We start from the raw sequence: 8907 nt of genomic DNA, 5'->3' as shown, positions 1-8907 counted from the left end.
AGGGAGGTTAGGAGTTCGCTTGGCGGCAAGCATCACCTTCTCCTTTACGTTGTAGAAATGTATGCACGCTAATAAATCATGTGATTTCTCTGGCGGGAGGTGGGGTGGCTTTGGTAGCCTGTGGGCTCTATCAATTTCCAGATCTCTGTTGGTTAAATCAGGTACCAGTGTTCGCATTAGGGATTGCAGGAATCGCACCAGATCAGGTGGTTGTACCAATTCGGGTATGTTGCGGAACTTGATATTGTTCCTGCGCAAACGGTCTTCAAGATCTGCTAATTTAAGGTTGATCGCCTGCATCTCCTCTTCATATGCTGTGCATACATCCACTGTATCATTATGGGCAGTGAGGAGATCAGACATTTTGTTTTCAACGTGCTAAAGACGGTGGTCCTGGTGCTGCACTACATTAGCCAGCGAGGACACTGCAGCTGAAAGATCTGTGTACAGTGTCTGTTTAAGGGATATCAGCATGTTCTTCATTGTTTGCTCAGAAATAGGCTGGTCTGAGGCAGGGAAATTATCTATTGCTGAGGGATGCTGTATATTGGGAGGAGGCAGAATAAATGGTATACAGGGGCTCTGTCCTGGGGTGTCATCCTCTCTCCTGGGCTTAGACTTAACTGAGGAGGCAGAGGAGGGTGATCGGGGAGGAGAGTACTCACAGTCAGCCAGATTAGGAAAGCCTGGTCGCTGTGGTCTGCCGCCGTCAGCATGAAGGGAGAGCTGAGTTGCAGTGCTCCGTGAGGTGCCGGCGCCATCTTGTCCTCGGCTCGCTCCGGCCAGGGAAAAGAAATCTGTCAGTTTTTGAGGCATAGTGATTTGTTTTCTCCTCTTCAGCATCGTGTCTGGTCGTTCTGTGAACAGTGGTGAGAATAGTCGGGTGTTTTATGTCCAGTGTACTGCTCTGTGGAGCCGCTATTAGCCGTGGGTTGTGCAGAGCAGAGGATTCAGGCAGCCATCAGCGGTGTAGGCAAGCCACGCCCCCAGCTTCTCCATTTTAGATCCCCAAAAGAACACAAAAAGCTTTCTCGTAATTTTCTGTACCCACCTCTTGTTTGGAGGAAAAATTACAGAAAAGTATAGCAACACAGGGAGATCACGGATTTTACAATCAAAGTTTTCCCGGATAGGAATAGCCTACTAGTTCTCCACAAACAAAGTTTCTTCCCAATCTTCTCCAGACCCTTAGCAACATTCGCTTGGTTCACAAGGCTCTTCTCAAAGTGCACTCCCAACATGTCCACCTCCTGCACATTCTTCAGTTTACTTTTCGACACATCACAAGTGCCACTTAAGACACCAACACTACTCTTGTCCCAGTTAACACTTAATCTAGACATTACTCCAAAATACCCAGCTGGAGCTTTGCTCTCGTCACATCCTTTGCAGTGTTAGACAAAAAATTGATGTCGTCCATATAACAAAGGGCTTTCACCAGTTTGTTTCTACAGCCAGGCACAAACACTCCTCTGAAGCATTTATCCCCCACTAGATGTCTCAAAAGGGGCTCAATCACACAAATAAAGGCAACAGGTGACAGGGGACCCTCTGCTTTACCCCCGACCTCACCTCCACCTCCCCAGACAACTTCCCATTAACCAAAACCTGACTAATGATCCCCTGATATAAGCACTTCACCAACCTTACAAAGTCCTAAGGCACCCCCATCTGCCTCAACACAGTAAAGAGGTATTTGTGAGCCACACGATCATATGCTTTTTCCAGGTCAATACTTGCTACAGCCAAAGGCATATTATTACATTGAGCGTAGTACACTAGATCCCTCAGGAGAATTAGGTTGTCTGAAATCCTCCGCCCTGGCACAGCACAAACCTGTCATTCTCCAATAACACTATCCATCACCCTTCTCATCCTATCTGCCAAAACTTTGCAAGTATTTTATAGTCACTGTTAAGTAATGTTATTGGGCGCCAATTTCTGATGTCTCGCTGATCCCCTTTTTTTTATATAACAGGGCAATTATCCCCTTCTTAATTGAATTTGATAATCTCTTCTCCTCCATACAGGGCCTCACCACCTCACACAGATGGTCCTTCAACACCAGCCAGAGTTCCGCATAAAAGTCCACGAGTAAGCCATCCCCTCCAGGGCTTTTGTTCCTCTTCATATTCTTCACCACTCTTTCCACTTTTTCCTTCACAGGCTACACTAGCGTCTCTGCGTCTTCCAAACTCAGATTCCCTCTTACCACATCACAGTATTCTCTCATCTCGTCTTCAGTAGCACCACCACTGCCGCCATACAGATCGGCATAAAACAACCTGATAGATTCCACCATTCTATCACCGCTCACCTCCTCCTTTCCTTCCAACACCGACTGAAACCTCTTCTTTGGACCAAAGGACTTCTTGAAAAAGTAAGTAGAGCACTGTTCATCTTCTTCCATCCCTTCTACTCTTGCTCTGAACATGATAGCTTTACCACGCTCTTTGATCCTCACATTCCGAGCCTCACATACCTCTTTTAATTCTTTCTCCACATCCACCCCCATCCTCTTACTCAGAAAAAAAATGCATTCTGTCCACCAACCTCCTCTCCTCTTCATGTTTCCTCCTAGCCCTCTCCACTCCCAACTTCCTAAAGAACCCACCAATCTTCACTTTTGCCCAATCCCACCATTCCAGAACATCTTCAAACCCATGTTTTTTAAAAGTGAGCCATTTAAAAAATTCGTAAAATGTTATATATACCCCCTCTTCCTTCGAACAAGAACAATTTAGCTTCCACGCACCCTTCCTGCACATCATAGCCTCATCCAAACAAAAAGAGCCTGTGATCATAGCATGATCTGAAAAAGATACTGGGTCCACCTGATAACCCATAATCTTCAGGGCCAAAGACACAAAAAAAAATTGATTTATGATCTAACTGACCCCTTATCCAAAAAAAAATTTTGCACCACCATAGCTGCATCCTGTAGGCGAAAATCACTCACCATCTCATTCAAGGCTTTTGATGTCACGTCAATGCCACTCTCAACACTAACACCCAGCCTCTCCTCACTCCTCCTCACATAGTTAAAGTCGCCCAACCAAAATGGTTGGGATTCTACCAGGCATCCACAATTTTAGTGTATTAAAAAACACCAGTTCATTTTTTTCCGCACGTACATAGCAATTGATAACCTTTACTTTACTCCCCGCCACCTCCAAAATAGCCATCTGCATCCTCCCAGCCACCACCACCTCATGTGATACACACTGAACATATGGGTTCTTAATCAGAATCCCCACCCCTTCAGTTCTGGATTCGCACATGTGGACCACAGAGAAGCCCCGTGTTTTCACTCCTCACCCGGAGCCCTTTTCACGCCACACTCCTGAACACAATTAACATCTCAATTTACACCATCCAAATAATCAAAGACAGCAGCCCTTCTCCACAATGACACTCCCCCCTTGTATAACCATAAACGCAGCATTTCCTACAGTAAACAGTTGTCCTGGGTAGAAGAGAAACCCCCTCTCCTCACCAATATTAAATACCGCAGGGGGCCTCCTCACCCCCCGAACACAATCTGGGTCAGAGTGGAATCTCCCATAAAATCTATATTTTCCAGTCCAGATGTCAAATTTATTAAGCACCTTAACACCACCCCAAAATTCTTCACAATAATTGTTCTGAAAGGCGTTAACCAGGCTCACATCCGCAAAGGGATTGTGCATGTGCATAACTATTGCCTTCTCTTCCTGCATAAAAAGTTGTATAACTTCTATTTTCTGCAGCAAATCATTATCCGCATTCCTCACCTTTTCATAGACATTCCAACCGATCTCAGTATAAAGAAATGTGATAGCATATAACCTCTGCTGAGGAAAATCTTGTAGACAAACAATATCTCTTACCCTCAGGTCAAGAAACTCCATCAAGATATCCACCACGATTATCCTCAAGCTGACTTCCCCTTTATTCTCCGTCTTCACAAGGAACCGTATCAAGTCGCACATACCATGGAACGCCATCCTGGCACCAAACAGGTACCTCGCCTTTTCCTCTGTCCAAGGGTACCCCCAAGGGAGCCCCTGAAGCTCTCTCCAACTGCCTTTAGATCGCTCCTCATTGGCTGGGGACTAAGCCTTAGGCCAATAGCAGCAAGGGGGGCCTCCGAAAATGAAGGTTCTCCCCAAGGCCGACCCTCGGGTACCCCAGGCACCTTTCAACTAAGATACAAGACAGTCAGATTTCTAATAGCGTGTGCTAGGCTTGCCCCTTGAAACAGAAGACCATTTTTTTTTTAAAGGGAATTGAACAGATGTACAAAGATTATAGAAATTAGGGGAGCCAAATCATATGTGAGGTTCTGCTGCCCATCATTCTTTCTAGGAATTTGACTAACACACATGGCATATTGTCCAGACAGGTAACAATCGTAAACAACATGCACACATTAATATTTCACTGCTGCCTCCAGATGTCAAGGAATCATGTTCACAGAGACTTGCTAACTGGAACTAAGAACCTTGTTGGTGGAAGAGCCACGCAGGCAAATACAAATCTTGCATACAGTCTGGTGCACTCTGAAGCCAGTTATATATTGATTGAAATTTGTCCGGTTCAGCAGGGACCCATTGAAATTTGATCCATGTATGGGCAGTGTGGTTGTACAGAAGTAAATCTATCAATCAACTTCTGTATAACCATCCTATTGGAAAATTTCTGCTTGTAGCACCACTGGCTACAGTGTACTCTAATGGTAGAGGAGGCTCCCCGCTATCATAATACAATAGCTCAACGGGAGGATTCCCCCATCCACCTTGAATGTGTGGATGGGGGAATCAGATATATATTTTTTTCTTTTAACCCGCTGGTTGAATGAAAAAAAAATAATTTTCCTTGGGCTGCCTAAGAGTTGTGAGGTTATTCCCAAATGCTTCTGAGATTTCCTCAGCTATCCTGGGAACTGGAATCCTGGCACACTTTCCCACTGTCCACATCCACAAACACCAGACATATGATTTAGGGTAGTTTGCCACCACCTGCAGTTTGTCAACTGACTGGTCTGCTGTGCAACTATACACAAATAATCTCCATTTCTTTAATACACTCTCCTGATGAATACCAATGTTTATTTTCAGGCTAATTATTTTATAGAAGTATAGATTTGGGATAGGCTCTAACCCTTGGACAATCTTCTCTAGAAGTGGCGATTCTTCTGTTGTGATTATAGATCTTGCCTCCTGAATTTGTTCTAGGTTTTATGGACAAGACTATTCTGATGGCTGGGTTGGAGTTAGTAATTCCAACTCCAGCAAATTATCCAGATTGCAGTGAGTCCAGACACCACATGGATGCTGTGAGCAGGGTCCTTAAACTATTTAGTCAGTGCCAAGGGTGTTCTATAAGGCCAATAAATACTATGTCTACATGTAGCTCATAGTGTGAACAATCAGAAGGAATAATCCTCATCTCCCTATGACTATTCTTTTGAATTTTATGAAAGATGAAACACTCTGATCTAATAAAATGAGTGGTACAAGCAGACAATTTGGTGCCTCTAGTATGGAATGGCCATAAAGCTAGTTAACTTGTTATACCTGACCTGAACAATGCAACTAGTGAGCTGCAACTGCACAAACCTTTTGAGGGAACCTTAACTCGGGGCTGCTGTATAACACTAGTTTCATAATTTCTTACTGGTATGGTAGACTGCCTTACTCAACCAATCACCCCCTAAGCCTGGGAGCTGCCTTAATGTTACATTTTTTCCCATGACCACAGCCTCTGCCTGGTCCCGGGCATTGATGAGCATGCTCTACATGAAAAGTACCCCCACGTGCAGGGAGAAGTAGGTCCCACCCACACATATACAATGACATGGTAAAAATACATAAAGTAGAGCTAAACATCCTTGTGACAGCAATAGGCATGTGACAGGTACTCCTTATGGAGGGATCTGGGGTCAATAAGACCCATAATCCCTCCTCTGCACTTCAAAAACACAGAGATCGGTATTTTTTAATGCATTTCATTATTTGAAAATAGCGTTGAAAACATCTGGGTAAACCGGAAGTGTCACATCATTGCTTCCAGGTTACCATTACAGACAGCCTATCCCAGCTTTGTTGGGCTATCCAGCCAGTTGACAGTTATGTCAGCTGGTCGCTCAGGTCTCCCGGTGGGATGGGAGAGCCACAGAAGGTGGGGGGGATGTCCCCTCTTCCCGCTTGTAATAGCAATAGAGCAGCTAGTTAGCCACTTTAATTGCTATTACAAGAAAGCTGACCGTCGGCTCTAAAGAATGGTACCGGTGTGTGTATGTATATGGATGTGTGTGTGTCTGTATGTGTATATATATATATATATATATATATATATATATATATATATATATATATATTACTGTGTGTGTGTGTGTGTATGTATAAATTAGTATTTATTTGTCCAGTTAATAAGGCAGCATGAACTGTATACTTCAAGCTGACGCAACATTTTTGAGATTTTTTTGTACAGATCTAATACTAAATATGCATAATAGGATAAAATCACACTCTGGCATTAACTATGTATGAAATGTTTACAACAGATGAATTTTCTTCATCTGGTATAACAATTTAATATGCAAAGAATATGCAAAGAAATTGGAAAATGTTCTTTCTCTCGGAGAACCCCTTTTTGCAGTAAAGAAAGTAAAACCACTGTGCTGTTGAGGATTGCAGAAAAAAATGCAATCAGTATTTTTAACTTGAACTCCTTATGTTTGTGTATTCAGTAAATTCATGTTTACCCTGCTACTCTGTGCAATACACATTTGCAAATTAAATAGGTAACTTAAAACAACTCTGTCACTAAACCAAATGTTTAAATTAATGTTCTACCTGTAAAGAAGAATTAAATATTTGTCTCCTGCTGACAGAGCTGCTGAACACCGCTCTAAACAAATAGAATTGCTGGCTAGAGTCTGTGCAGAAAATGACACTTCCTGAATTGTCAGTCATCTATGAGCCATGCACCGCTTAGTGGTTCGGCCCACTGATCTCTGTTACTACTATTTCTTGTACTAATGTGCAGGACTGAGGAAGAAACCATTGACCACTGCTGGGGATACAGGAAATTGATACTTCCAGAAGTGTTTCTGCAGAAACTTTAGACCGTTTTAATTCTTGTTCAGAGCATCAGAACCAGCATGAGAGGGAAACTTTTACATTCTTCTTAACAGGTACAACTTTAACCTCTTCCTGCTGGAATAGTACATATATGTGGCAGTGTAGTGTGTGAACCTTAAAGCGTTTGCTTATGAAGGGGAGGGACCGATAGTGATTGGCTTCATACCAGGGAGGGAATGGGTGCTAAAGCTGATGTGGCCGACGCGGCAGTGGGGGCGGATCTAAAAGGAAATCATAGTCAATCATAGCACCGCCCCTACTTTCCATGCCGCCCTTTAGTACCCGCCCCCTCATGGACATGAACAAACAACATTTTCCCCGTAGCTGCCTGTGACAAGTGCAGCTCTAGGGAAGACAAAGATAGGATTGGTCTTCTCCCTGGATTTTCACATTGCTCAGGATACTGCAACTACCACTCTTCCCTCTCCCCTTCCTTCTCCAATACCCAGGTCCGGGAGGCAGAGCTATGAGTAGCTGTAACTTAGCTCCACCTACAGGACCAGCAAATATGAGAAGAGGGTGGGGAGCTGGACTTGCAGTATCCTGAGTAATGTGAAAAGTCCAGGAAGAAGGAGAACACAGGTAAACAGTGCAGAGTTGAGCGAGAGAGGGTCACTTACTACTGCACTCTGAACTCTGTAATAAGTGATGCAGAGCTCAGAAATGACTCCGTAAGGGAATCAGGGATCAGTAGTAAATGATGCAGAGTTCAGGGATCAGTAGTAAGTGAGGTGGAGTTTAGGGATCAGTAGTAAGTGAGGCAGAGTTCAGGAGTCAGTAGTAAGTGAGGCGGAGTTCAGGGGTCAGTAGTAAGTAAGGCGGAGTTCAGGGGTCAGTAGTAGGTGAGGCAGAGTTCAGGTGTCAGTAGTAAATCAGGCGGAGTTCAGGGGTCGGTAGCAAGTGAGGCGGAGTTCAGGGGTCGGTAGCAAGTGAGGCGGAGTTCAGGGGTCGGTAGTAAGTGAGGTGGAGTTCAGGGGTCGGTAGTAAGTGAGGCGGAGTTCAGGGGTCGGTAGTAAGTGAGGTGGAGTTCAGGGGTCGGTAGTAAGTGAGGTGGAGTTCAGGGGTCAGTAGTGTCAGAAACCATGAATTCAGACCGAGACAGAAGTACAGTTAAATCACACTTGTTTAATAATAAAAGTAAAATGAACAAACAAAGTCAAAAACATAGCCAAAGTTCAGTAACCAGAATGGATAGTCAGCCAAGCCAGAAGTCAGGGATCAATGTAGTGGAACAGCAAGCAGGATCTGGAGCTAGAAGGGATGTCAGCAAAGTAAGTCTTTAACCACTTCAGCCCCGGAAGGATTTACCCCCTTCCTGACCGGAGCACTTTTTACAATTTGGCACTGCGTCGCTTTAACTGCTAATTGCGCAGTCATGCAATGCAGTGCCCAAAAAAAATTTGCGTCCTTTTCTTCCCACAAATAGAGCTTTCTTTTGATGGTATTTGATCACCTCTGCCGTTTTTATTTTTTGCGCTATACACGGAAAAAGACCGAAAATTTTGAAAAAAAAATGATATTTTCTACTTTTTGTTCTAAAAAAAAATCCAATAAACTCAATTTTAGTCATACATTTAGGCCAAAATGTATTCGGCCACATGTCTTTGGTAAAAAAAATGTCAATAAGTGTATATTTATTGGTTTGCGCAAAAGTTATAGCGCCAACAAACTAGGGTACATTTTCTGGAATTTACACAGCCTTTAATTTATGACTGCCTATGTCGTTTCTTGAGGTGCTAAAATGGCAGGGCAGTACAAAACCCCCACAAGTTACCCCATT

This window comes from Aquarana catesbeiana, linkage group LG08 (assembly GCF_042186555.1).
Source record: "Aquarana catesbeiana isolate 2022-GZ linkage group LG08, ASM4218655v1, whole genome shotgun sequence".
NCBI classification, from domain to species: Eukaryota; Metazoa; Chordata; class Amphibia; order Anura; family Ranidae; genus Aquarana; species Aquarana catesbeiana.
This window is presented reverse-complemented; position numbering follows the sequence as displayed.